The sequence below is a fragment of the Ambystoma mexicanum genome, chromosome 2p (assembly GCF_040938575.1).
Source record: "Ambystoma mexicanum isolate Mex_15411 chromosome 2p, UKY_AmexF1_1, whole genome shotgun sequence".
NCBI classification, from domain to species: Eukaryota; Metazoa; Chordata; class Amphibia; order Caudata; family Ambystomatidae; genus Ambystoma; species Ambystoma mexicanum.
In genome coordinates, this window is record NC_090923.1 from 1,454,183,260 (window position 1) to 1,454,196,018 (window position 12,759).

The window sequence follows — 12,759 nt, forward strand, 5'->3', positions numbered from 1 at the left end:
ATACTTCTTTCCTGAGTGAAGTTTGCAGGGAATTTTCCCAGGGCAGTACTTACCTGGCTGGGCCCCTCCCCCATGTGCAGGGGGAGTGTATACATACCCTAGTATTAGCCTATTACCGTTGTATCTCAGGCTTCCATAGTCTGCAGGGCCAGATGGGTCACTATTATGGTACCCCACCTGACTACCATCCGATTGGGCTAGGTCAGAGGGTCTCCTCTGCCTTTCAATCTGCATGTTGGCAGAAGAGGTATTTTTAGGTCCCCCTGTCTTGAGATCCAGGGAGGGTTAGTTTTTTACATCCGTACATCCACCACCTTCGTGGCAGCAGATGTAGCAGAGGGTTTAGCTGTCTTGGGGTTATTTTTACTCTCAGTAGGCTTCTGGGCCTCGTAAATCCTGGTAGCCTGTTCAATCACCGAATTTAGTGTCCTGTGCTCATTAAAATCCCACACCAGCTATGTCATGATGGATTTGGGGAGTGCATGGAAGTAGGTGATCACAAACTCCCTACTATTGGTGTTCACGCCTCGGGAAGTCTGCGCAAATGCTCATTTTAAATCCTGCACAAATTCCCTAGGCCCATGGTCTTCCCCACATTGCACGTTATATGCTGCCTTATGGGCCTCTTGTGGGTCCTGAGGGTGGAATATATTTTCAATATGGCCACTGTACAGGTGCACCATTTGTAGCGATCCTGATCCTCCAGCCCTGCAAAGAAGCTGGAGTATTCGGGAGAGAATGTCCACTTGACAAACTACATACAATTCACATAATATTTGATTCCAAATGATTTCATTTGCTCATAAAGCTCCAAGTGCTCCCATTCCAAATATTTTGCATTCTTTTGGTAGGGAGTCAAAAAGCTCTTTATGGCCTTGTTGAATCAGGTCTTTAACAAAACTCTTATTCTGTTTGGCAGCCTTCCTTTTCCTCTGCACCCAAGTCGACTCACCTTCTGACTCAGAGCTGCTAATGTTTGTAGTTCATTCCCTGTAATCTATGCGCTCCCGATCTCGGTGAGATTGGGAAAGCCTGATGAAGTCACAGGGTCTGGACTTTTCTCTCCTATGATGCTGTAAACTCTCAGGGTCATTTCCCACGTATTCCGCTTTTTGTGCAGCAGTATACCCATTAGCTTCATCCCTCCTACCAGATATGCCGGGGGAATCCCTCCATACTCCTGAAGGGGCAGAGGTTTTCAGAATGCTCTTCCTACTCCAAAGCTTTGCATCTACTGTTTCAACCAAGCGGACTAAGTGATCCCTCTGTAAATTCATTTTCTGCCAGTACAACTCCCGGATTTTCTCATCATAGGAGTATTCATGGTCAGAAGTACTCCCAGTAGTGTTTTGGATTTCCCAGGACATACTGGTCTGGCCACCTTCCCTTCTGCTTGGTAAGGATAAAGCCGATAAAGCCAGGATGTTGATACTATTAGACCTGTCCGCGGCTTTCGACCTAGTCGACCACAAGTGTCTGCTTCTGTGTCTGCTGAATCAAGGCTTTTGTTCCAAAGATCCAGTGAACTGGTCCAGTCTTTGTCTAATTGGGAGTCTAAATTGAATGGGGTTCGGCTTCCTCTCCTGTCTCTCCCATTGTTTGTGGTGTCCACCACGGCGCCTCCATCTCGCCCTTGCTTTTCAACCTTTATCTGTGATCCTTCTGCTCGCTCTTGGAGGATTTGGGAGTATTCTTTTAACAACTATGTTGATGATATGCAGCATCAGCTGAGTGGGGACCACTCTCAGGATTCCTTGGCCCTCAACAACATCTATGATTCCATCGACAGCTGGATGTCCGAGAATTGGCTGTGTCTTAATGGCAGCAAAACCGAGCTCCTTATATTCGGTTCTCCTCAGGCTCGTGCTGAACTCAGCCCTTTTTATGACAACTTCCTGTTATCAGACAACATTATTGTGATCCACAAGAAAGTAAAAACCTTAGGGGTTTACCTGGAGGCCTCTCTTAATTCAGATGCCCAAGTGCACCACCTCCGTCGGATTAGCAACTACTACCTAAGGCTTCTCCGGAACAGCTGCCCTCATCTTAGTGAAAAGAACTCTGTGACTCTAGCTCGGGCCACAATTCTAACCAGATTGGACTATTGTAACATCCTGTTATGTGGAGCTTCGAAGTTCAACATCCAGGCTTGTCAAATTATTCAGAACGACATGGTTCGTGTGGCCCTGAATGGCCCCAGAAGATCGCATATTTCCAATTTCAGGAGAGATCTTCATCGGCTCCCATACAGGAGCGAATCCATTTCATAATAGGCTCCTTAGTGCACCACTCCCTTTATGGCGATTCTCCAGAATATTTTAAAGCCCTGATTGCACCTTATCAACCTATAAGAAACGTATGATCTTCCACCCTTGCTCTGCTGCAGGGAATCAAGTTCACACGATCCAGAGGTCTCGGAAGATCTTTCCCTGTCATTGCGTCGTCCTTCTGGAACGCCTTACCCCCACCTATTAGATCTATGCCTATGATTACGTTTTTCAGGAAAACCCTGAAAACACATATTTTCAGGTAATTCCATGGACTTTGATAGATATGCCTTCCTGTGACTCTTGACATTTCTGCAGATTACCATTGTACCATCCTTTTGTTGTCCTTCTGTGTTCTTGTTGCACCCCGATGACTGCGGGCTGCCGGCGCATTATAAACTTATAAATAAAATAAAAAGATAAATATTCATCAACATCAAATAAGAACTGGCCTTCTGGCTCAGTTGGGCTAGGCCTGGGTGAGTCCAGCAGCTTTATGTTTCTCTGTTCTTGGTAGGTGGTGTGTATAAGGTCAATTGCTGTCGGGACATATGAAATTGTGGCTAACTGGCATGAGGTCCCTGGTAGAGAAGGTATCACCCCTTTATCATTCGGCACTTTTCCATACCCTGACTGGTCAAGGTGCCTCAATGCCTGTTTGTATTTTTCAATTTCATTTGTCAAACTCTCACACTTGCTTCTCTCTGTCTTGATTTCCTGATGGTATTCAGAGAGCTAGCTTTTTAACTCTGAGACCAAGGCCTGTGTAGTCTTGAGCACCCTGACTCAATATTTCATTCGCTGTAATTCCTCCTGTATTGCTACATTTTCTTTCTGGGAGTTTTGTATCATGTATGCATATTCCAGGCCCTTGTCTTCCAAGAGAATGATCTCTTTCTCCAACGTGCCCCTACAATTCACTGCCTTTGACAGGTCAGCCTCTATTTGCTTCGCACATACCACAAGTTACCTGTTTTCCTCCCCAATTCTTGTCAGCTCCTGAGAGTCTGACGATTCCTTTTCTGCATCATGGTCTCCTACCAGCTGCAAATTCTGTTGCTTCATAATATTTACATTCTGACACATGTCATCAAACTCCTGTTGACAGTCCATCTGTTTGATGATGAACTGACTATTTTCATTCTCTAATTGCCTGATTTGTTGTTTGAGGGACATAATGTCATCTAAAAACCCTCATTATAAATTGTCTGATCATTTACCTTACGTTGCAGTGTGCTCACATTTTCCACACACTCTTTATGTGCATCTTGCAGTGCAGAAAAATCTATTTCACGCCCTGCGCCCTCTTGTTACTGTATTTTGAGCTTATTTTTGAGTTGTTCAAGGAGACTTTCTTTTTCTGATTCTAAGATGTCACTCTGTTCTGCTTTAACTTCTAACTGCTTAAGTTCTTGCTGGGTCTCTTTCAAAATCACAGTCTGTTTCCACACACAGCTCTCACTCTTTTGGAATCATTCTTCCACTAACTGTAAATGAAAGTGCAAATACACTGTGAACTGAGCCATTTTAATCTGCTCATCACGTGTCGTTTGTGCCACGTAAAAAAAGTCTGTTAGAACTTGATATGACAGACCATTATCCTGCCAAATGTCAATGCTTACCGAAGTGACCTCCTGCATCATTCTGGTTTGCCAAATTTCATGTTCCTCCTCCTTCCATTCTCCCTCTAAGAAATAATTTGGATAGGAGGTGCTTCCTGGCATCTCTAACTTCAATGGTGCTCATTTTCAAAGGTGTTCTACAACTTTGTAAACTTTCTCTCTGCAGGGGCAAAATCTCACCCTTTTCCTGCTTAATTTCCACTCACAATGCCAAATCAAAATCACTTTTTTCTCAATCTTAATTTTTCACCTATACACCACTCTGGAACTCAGGGGTCAAGTCCTTGCTGCACTTTAACAAGACAGAGATGATTTTCCCTCCACCTTAATGCACTTACATCAAAATGAATGGTCTGTCACAATTCACTTGTCATGAGTCCGAAAATGCCAGCCATATTCTGACCACGAGCCCCCAATTTGTAACCGTTTATTGAGAGTCCACCCTCAACACAGGAGTTCCTTCCCTCCCCAATCTAGGAATCACACAATAAAAGTTTGATGTCATTTCTTTTATTCAGCCCTATCTCAAATTCATCTAAAACCCCTTAAATGAGCCATGAACCAGTCCTGTGTACAAGAAATAGTTTTGTATTTAAGTTTTAAAAATCACAATAACCTACACACACCACCTTCTTTGTGGCTCACAATGAACTTCTTGTTACACAAATAAATCACAAACTTTTTTTTTACAGAATACACTTCAAGAAATAATTAAACTGGCCAATACATTTGTAATTCTGTGCAATTTCAATTTTCATGCATGCTTAAGAGGTGATCAGGTGGGTTTATAGATTGGTACAAATGCATATGGCAATTATGATTTCACCCGCACTTCTGGTTTAAAAGAAACATGGTGATTTAGCGGTTTTTTTTCAGACCCCTCTCCACTTAAAGGCCTGTGTTGGGGAAGCTGAACACACAGGATTACCCAATTAAATTACAGTGTATAGTTTTCAGCACACACTGGGAAAGAGCTTTATTAATTTCGAATTTGAACAAAAATCACCCCTGTGCTGTTTTGCCAAGGGCAACCAATACAAATCATATTTTTTAGTTAAAAAGGCTAAAGATCTACACAGTATTGCCCTCCCGCCCCCCACCCACTATAAAGGGATAGGATTTAAGACCAGCAGACACCTCCCCCCCCACCTTTTGGTTGCAAAGGGTTAAATTCTACATACATAGAAATCGTTTGCGTCAGGAAATCCAGTGGCATGTCAGAACACTCTGGAAGGACAGGGCAGGGATCTGGTCACTGAATTCTCAAGGATGGTCTCCAGCTCTCCACCATAGGACCCAGTCAGCTTTTAGACCTTCCCTGAAATAGACAGCTCCAGCCAGAGGCAATCTCTACAAAGCCTCCTTTTGGTGTTTCCTGGCAGCTGTCAGATGGTAATTTTCAGCAGCTTTCTCTGATGGTAAATTTCAGCCAGCAGCTCTGTCCCTTCCTCATAGTCCATCCACTTAATATAGAGGTGATGACACCCTAAAGTTTACAATCTTGGGGAGTACCCTGCAAGAGTTCTTGCAAATGGGATGGGTCAGTTACCCTTCTCTCTCCTCCAGAATCCAGCCCCTCTCTAAGGATAGGTTTAGGCATCTGGAGCAGACATATGGCAATTCCTGTTTTCACTCCCCTTTGTTCTCATGTGAAATGTTTGGCAAAAACTAGTTATAGGGCAAAACTTTACAATTTTACTAGCAACTGCCATAATATATATATTTTCCAATTCAGCTAATCTGGGGGAATTTAATAAAACAAAAGATGGGTCTGAACCATGTTGCACGGCCGTTTGTCAATTTTCTACTGATTTTACAAAAAGCATAACAGTTAGGAACAGGTAATTTATTACCCGTATTCCTAATTTTACTCTCCACCAGCATGCCAACTCTCACATTCGGAACATGTTAAAAGCAGCCAGGAACACTTGTTAGCTTGCCCTTAAAATTCCTCCATTGAGACTTAGGGAATGTTATCACCAAAATTGCCTCGAAATTATCCACAAAATAAAACAGATGTATACAGTGTGATTTGTAGTTTGAGGAAAAGCCATAATTGTGACAGTCCATTCAAACAAAGGGAATCTGCATATGCGCAAATATGAAGTTCCCTTCCTCCAGGCCATTTGTCTCTTTGGGCCAGCATGTTTGATTAGTTTCTTTGTTGTTTGAGATGTAGGGTGCAGATCGTAAATGGGGAGTGCATTTTCTATAGAGATCCTCCACTGCAGACTTCTAACATCCTGTCCTCTTGTCTGAAAAGCTTCTATTTTCCTGTATTTTTCTTACTCCGGATTTCAGCCTTAATTATAGCCCCTGTGTTCACACCTCCCGCCTACTTAGGTCATACATCAACCTGAGCATTTGGCCTGCTCAGAACTTCCCCAAGACAGTTGGTCTAGGGAAAGTCTGTTTTCAACACCTCTTAGCAGGACACATTTTATTGCAGTTCTAAACAGTTGGGATGCCAGCCAGGCTTTCAGGGGATGAGTTTTATGAATTTTGCCGAGGGCCCCACTATTTGTCCTTGGCTGAAATGGACCCACATATTGCATTGTCTAGCATCAGCCTTGATTCCTTGACATACAATGTATTTTCAGAGTCCACTGCTTTGTCGCTGAAAGTACAGGGCTGTTTCTTTCAGTCATTAATAAAATAAACGTAATTATCTGCTGTTCATTTTCCTGCTGAAAAGTGAGTCTGAATTGTCACAGTGCACCACCTTTTGGCAGAAAGACACCTGCAGAGTCTGTCTAAATAGGGCTACAGGAACTTTTCATGGCACCATACAATAACGTTTAACAAATCGAACAAATACATTTCAATTTCATATTAACATATCAACAGGCAAGATAAGAATCTTTAAACAGGAATTCATTAATTTTCCATAATAAAACAACATCGATAAAACACTCCTAGCAAAGCCACAATATTGTGAGGGAAGAAAAAAATGATGAATAAAAAAAGCTATTGACAATGACATCTCACTTCAATTTCAACAATGTTGAAAATCCCATAACCACCACAACCAATGAAGTGGTTCATCCTTCTAACCAAAAGTGCCAAAATGAATCATTTGACATCAGGGCCAAGGTTCTTGAAAATCACCTGAAATATATCTCTCTCATACTTCGAAGATGAGGACAATAGATTAGTAAATGCTCCAGAATCTCAATTGAAGTAAGCGAATTGCAAGAGCGACAGAGGCCACATTAATTTGATAAGGTATTATAATGGAGGAGCCCCTCCCTGGTATGAATCCATCTAAACGGAACAAACAGACGTCTAATGGTCCAATGCGGGTAAATAGTGGCATATAGAGCAAGGACTCCAGCTGATAAGAAGTTGAGTCTCAATTGTTTCATCGATTCATAGGAGTGAAAGGTGTTAATCGTGAGAGCACAATCTTGTCTATTAAGGATTTGTTAACCTTCATTGGATTATCTACAAGATCACTGGGTAGAAACCACAGATCACCAAGTAGTTGCTTAAAAAAGTCTGAATTCACACACAAATGAATCGCCTTGCTCTTTGAAAATGGTGTTGAGTTCCATATAAAGAGAGAGTGTGATTATTGGATGTAGCATTTTATAGTAAAAAGATAAGTATTTCCAGTGGGCTCCACTTTTGAGAATAAAGGCCCAATTTGTATCGAATTGCAGAAAGGGGTGTGCTAGGCGATACCTACAATACCTTCTTCCACAACCTCCCCTCAATAAATGACAGTACGTCCAGGGCCCCCAATGGTAAAAGCTCTATGCCGTACAATATTTTTGGAACTATTTTCCCTTCATAAAATTTCACACATGGTAGAATAGAAAATTTGCCATAGCGAGAGTCAAAGCTTAGCAGTTGATTGCAAAGCGCCACCCCACAGGCCGACAACCAATCCCCAACACACCGTTTGACAAAGATGGGAAATCCCAAATATACAAAGCTTTTGACTTTTTCCAGAGAGTTCTGATCAATACGCCAAGTGAAGGATTTCATTTTTTTTCTTATTGGGGCAGTGCAATATTTTTTTGGGGGGATTGATCTTAAGTTTATGGGCCGCAGCAAACAAACAAATGCAGCCAAGAGGTGCTGTAGACCAATTGGGGTAAGATAACACATTTAAAAATCGTCGGCATAGGCAAGCCAAATACGTTTTAAATTATGGATCCTAGGAGTAGCCAATGCTGCTAAGTTTAAATAGTGCCCGCAGTCACTCAAGTAAAGATGAAATGGGCACAGTGCTATTGCACAACTCTGCCTGATGCCTCTAGTTGATGAGATGCTGCGGGACAATGATCCTTTTTGATCAAGTAATATCTTTATATTGGAATCGGTATGTAAACCAATAATTAGCCAAGTAAGCCATATGGGATTCACCATTGCTGCAATTCTTCCCACAATAGACACAGATCTACCATGTCAAAGGTGGCTGAGAGGTCTATTTTGAACAAATAAACTAATTAATGTTTCTTCTGCCAAACCTGGCAGAGGGTGGCTTCAAAATGAAACCATTCAAGGAGGTATAGTGGGGTTTACGAAAACCAGTCTGGCATTGCAGAATTCTGCCAGTTGTCTTTTGCCACGCTTCCAGGGGCTGTAGTAGCAAGGATGAAAATATCTTGCTAGCTGCGTCCATAATCGCTATACAGCAATAGTTTAGTGGATCATCACGTGAGCCTCTTTTAAAAATTGGGAGTGTGTAGACAGTGGACCAAGATGAGGGAAAGGTGCAAGTGGCTGCAATGTTCTTGTTTTTCCTTACAGATGTCTGCTCCCAGAGTGAATTGTTTGCTGGAAATTTGGACAGGGCACATAAAAGGAGTGGAGCGTATGTATGCACTACCAAGATGGCAGGATGCACCCTTTAGGGATGGATTCTCTCCTAATCTCCCTTATACTCCATCCACTCTGGTGTCTGCCTGATCCTAAACCCCTGGTGGGACTTCTCCATTGTGCTGGCAGTGCTTCCTCTAAAGTACTGCCTCCCACCCTACTCCTTCAGGGAACGCCCTGTTTCGCTGGGGTGGTGTCAAGCCTTCCCAGGCAGAGAACAAAGGGAGCATTCAGGACAGGGACCAGCACACTGTTGTGTGTAAACCCTAACTTTATACGGCAATACACAAAAGCTCTGACTAGTGTCGGAGTCACAGGAAACCAGATGAAAAATAAAATCACACTGGGCGGTTTTGGCAAGATATGTATTACCTTATAGGCCGCTATATCAAACCAGGTATAGCTTCATATACATAAGCAAACCACCCAGCAGGCCTCGGGAGTACACAGTTATGATCATCAGTGCCCACTTTTAGGGGCAGCCCATAGCGGTTGGTATAGTTTGCAAACCAACAGGTCATTTCAGGAAGGTACATAATACTCTGGGGCTGCCATATTGCCAAACCACATTACAGTTGCTGGGATGTCAGTACTCAGGGTCCAGCAAAGAGAACACATGCATACTTTACTTTTTCCAGCATGGAGCATATTAGAAAGTGAGGCCTGATTGGCTAAGCTCATCTGCTGAGAAAAAACAATCAGAAAAAGCACTGACTTGTACACCCGAGCAGATTGCATTTCTTCACAGTATGTGGGTGTCTGTGCACAAGTTTGTGTGTTTGGGGCAAAGGCACAGTTTGAGGACCCGAGAGCTCTATGGGCAGAACTTGGGGCAGCATGGGCATATATTGAGACAAACTGCAGGATTTCATTTGTACACTAGCAGTATGGAAGGTGGGCAGTTAGGGTGTATATTTGAGAGACAGGTCTCATGTTTACTTAGGGCACTGGCAATGCACTCCAAAAACACGTTGGTGGCGCCTTAACGCTGGCGCATTTGAAGATGCCGGTTGTTGCTGGTGTGCGTCCGGCTTGTTTCCGTTGCTCAGTCCTCCCCTCCTTGCAGTGCCTTTTTACCAACTAGGTGTGTGTTCTTCACCTGCACTCCCCACCGATTCTCAGTTTCCCCCTGAGCAGCGCTTGATAGAGTAATGTGTCCCAGATCTGAGTTACTGATAGGTTATGGGCCGGTCGTTCACGATAACATTGACTCCCTGTCCTCAATACCAACACCTCCACCTCCGTAAAGGATGTGCCCCCCTGTCCTCAATACCAACACCTCCACCTCCGTAAAGGATGTGCCCCTGGCTCCTCTTTATCCTTTTCCCTACTGAATACACGTTCCCTTAAACAGCACAGGATTGAAATTGAAGACCTTTTGACTACTCCAATCTTGCCTTCCTCGCTATTACCAAGTCCTGGCTCAGTAACTCCACTCCATCAGAAGCTACCTTGGCAATTCCACCGGATTATGAGATTCTCTGGGCTGACTGGGAAAGCACAAAGGGGGGGGGCTGCGTTAGTATTTAAATCTCAGTATCACTGTCACCCTTTGCCCCACATCCCAATTGATGATTGTGAAACTGTAGTGGCAAAGTTACGAATGAATGACAATGCTTCACTCACCATTGTGATCGTGTATCGACCCCCTAGATCCTTGCCTCTGTTTGAGGGACAACTGTTGAACCTCCTCTGTCACCGGACCGACGTACACAGGAGGTCATACACTGGATTGGGTTTTGTTGCATAAGGTCTTGATTTCGGAGCCTTCTATTTCCCCCCTGCCCCTGGTCTGATCACGTTCTTCTGACCTTCCTCATTACCTATCCTGTCTCCCCTCCCAGGGTGGATGCTACCCCAAGACTACTTAATAAAAACAGAAATCTGATAAATCTCACAGCAGGTAAATTATCCCATGCCCCCGGTCTCAAGCTGGGATGCTCTGTTATCCTCTCTGTGCACACAATATACCTCTCTGTGCAAAAGTAGGCCCATTAGCGTTGAGTTATTAGTTGAATATAGAAGCATCCCAATAAAGTAGGACTAATAGTGCCCCTTACTTGAATCTTGAAGTGTGCCTAATAGCGTGCCCCGATTGAATTTAGAACTACAATTAGAAAGTCCTCCTAAACAGCACTTAAAAGTCCTCCTAAAAGCATTCCTTCGCTACATTCAATCTCTCCCTAATAGCTTACCTGTATTCCAGCTCGCTAGAAGAAAGCCTACCCAACAGCGTAACTGTGCTGTAGTTGCAACTAAATAGGCCCCCTTAACACCATATCCTAAGCCCAATCGGCCTAATATCTGCATCCTAGTTACAATTAGTACACTAAAACCTAGAATAAGTGAATAATATCACCCTGCTCTCTGGAACCCAGAAACCAAGACTAATCTCACCCAGTGATATAGCCCCCTTAACACCATATCCTAAGGTATTAATACACTTCAAAACAGCCTAATACCTGCATCCTAGTTACAATTAGTACACTAAAACCTAGAATAGGTGAATAATATCACCCTGCTCTCTGGAACCCAGAAACCAAGACTAATCTCACCCAGTGATATAGCCGAATTTATAAAGTTCAACATAAAATGTAAGTTGCACCTGAAACCAAACCTAATAGCACGTGCTAACCATGAACCGACCCAATCCGCCAAGGTCGGCTAGAAACCGTGGACCGACTCCACTCTCCGGTCAGCCTTGCCACCCGTCCCCCCCTTCCCAAATCATCCCACCCTCCTTCACATCCCCTAACAATCCCCTTTCCAAACACCAAGCCAGAGGGGCACGATGGCGAGCCAACCACCCTAAGACCACTGCTCCCCCGATCCCCACCACCGACCAACCTACATTGATCATGCCCGCTCCCCTCACTCCCTTCCCTGCAATCATGCAACCCCCACTTTTCCCACTAACCCCCACCATCATCCCCCCGACCACATCCCTTCCCCTCCCTGAAAACCGCACGCCTAGCCCTAGCAAGAACAGAAGCCTCATCCCTCTCCCCCGCCGACCCCCCTACCCTCTCGCACACACCAATCGCAACAAAGACACTAAAAAGGAAACATACCTGGTCCCCCTCAATCTCTCAGCACTCATCACCTCCCCTGTCCCGACCCACCACCTCATTCCCCCAATCACCACCATCCCCTCTTGCTTCACCCTTCATGAAACCCCTCTCCCTCGTTTTCTCACCGACCGCAACTGAAACTCCTAACCGCCCACACCCCACCTTCAAATCCCCCATGCCAAACCCAATCACCCTAACACGCGCATCCACCCACTCCCACCCGAAACCCACCAACCTTTCTGCCCGTCCACTTTTCCCACCAATCATTACCCACCCCACCCCTCTCCAGTCTCCACCCTCTCCCCCCAACCCCCCTCCGCTGCAGCTCCAACACCAACCTCACCTACCAAAGTGACTTGCATCCTATTCAATGCCCGATCCGTAGCAAAAAACAGACACAGCATCTTCGAACTCCTCGCCTCTGACAAACCAGACCTGGTTTTCATCACTGAAACTTGGCTCTCTGATGTCTTCGCCCCAATCGCCAATGAAGCCTTCCCCCCTGACTACTCCCTCATCCCACTGAACCGACCGTCTAGAGGAGGGGGAATAGCATTTGTCTTCAAGTCTCACTTCCACGCCTCAATCATCGACAATCAACCCTCCATTCCTTCCTGCGAATCACTCCTCCTTAAACTATCCCTCTCCTCGTCGTTCTCACACAGTTTCCTAATAATCTACAGACCCCCTGGCTACGATAGACAATTCTCAAACAACTTCTGCAACTCTATTGCCACCCTTCAACTAAACCATCCCAACCTCACCCTTCTTGGAGACTTCAACATATGGCTCGACATCCCCACCAACCCTATGACTCACTCTCTGGGTGACGGTCTAGACGCGATTAACCTCCAACCCCACATAAAGGGCCCGACTCACTATAAAGGACACACTCTTGATGCCATCTTTAGCTCCCACAACCTGATACATCTAAAACCCCCCACTCCTATCATCTGGTCCGATCACTTCATT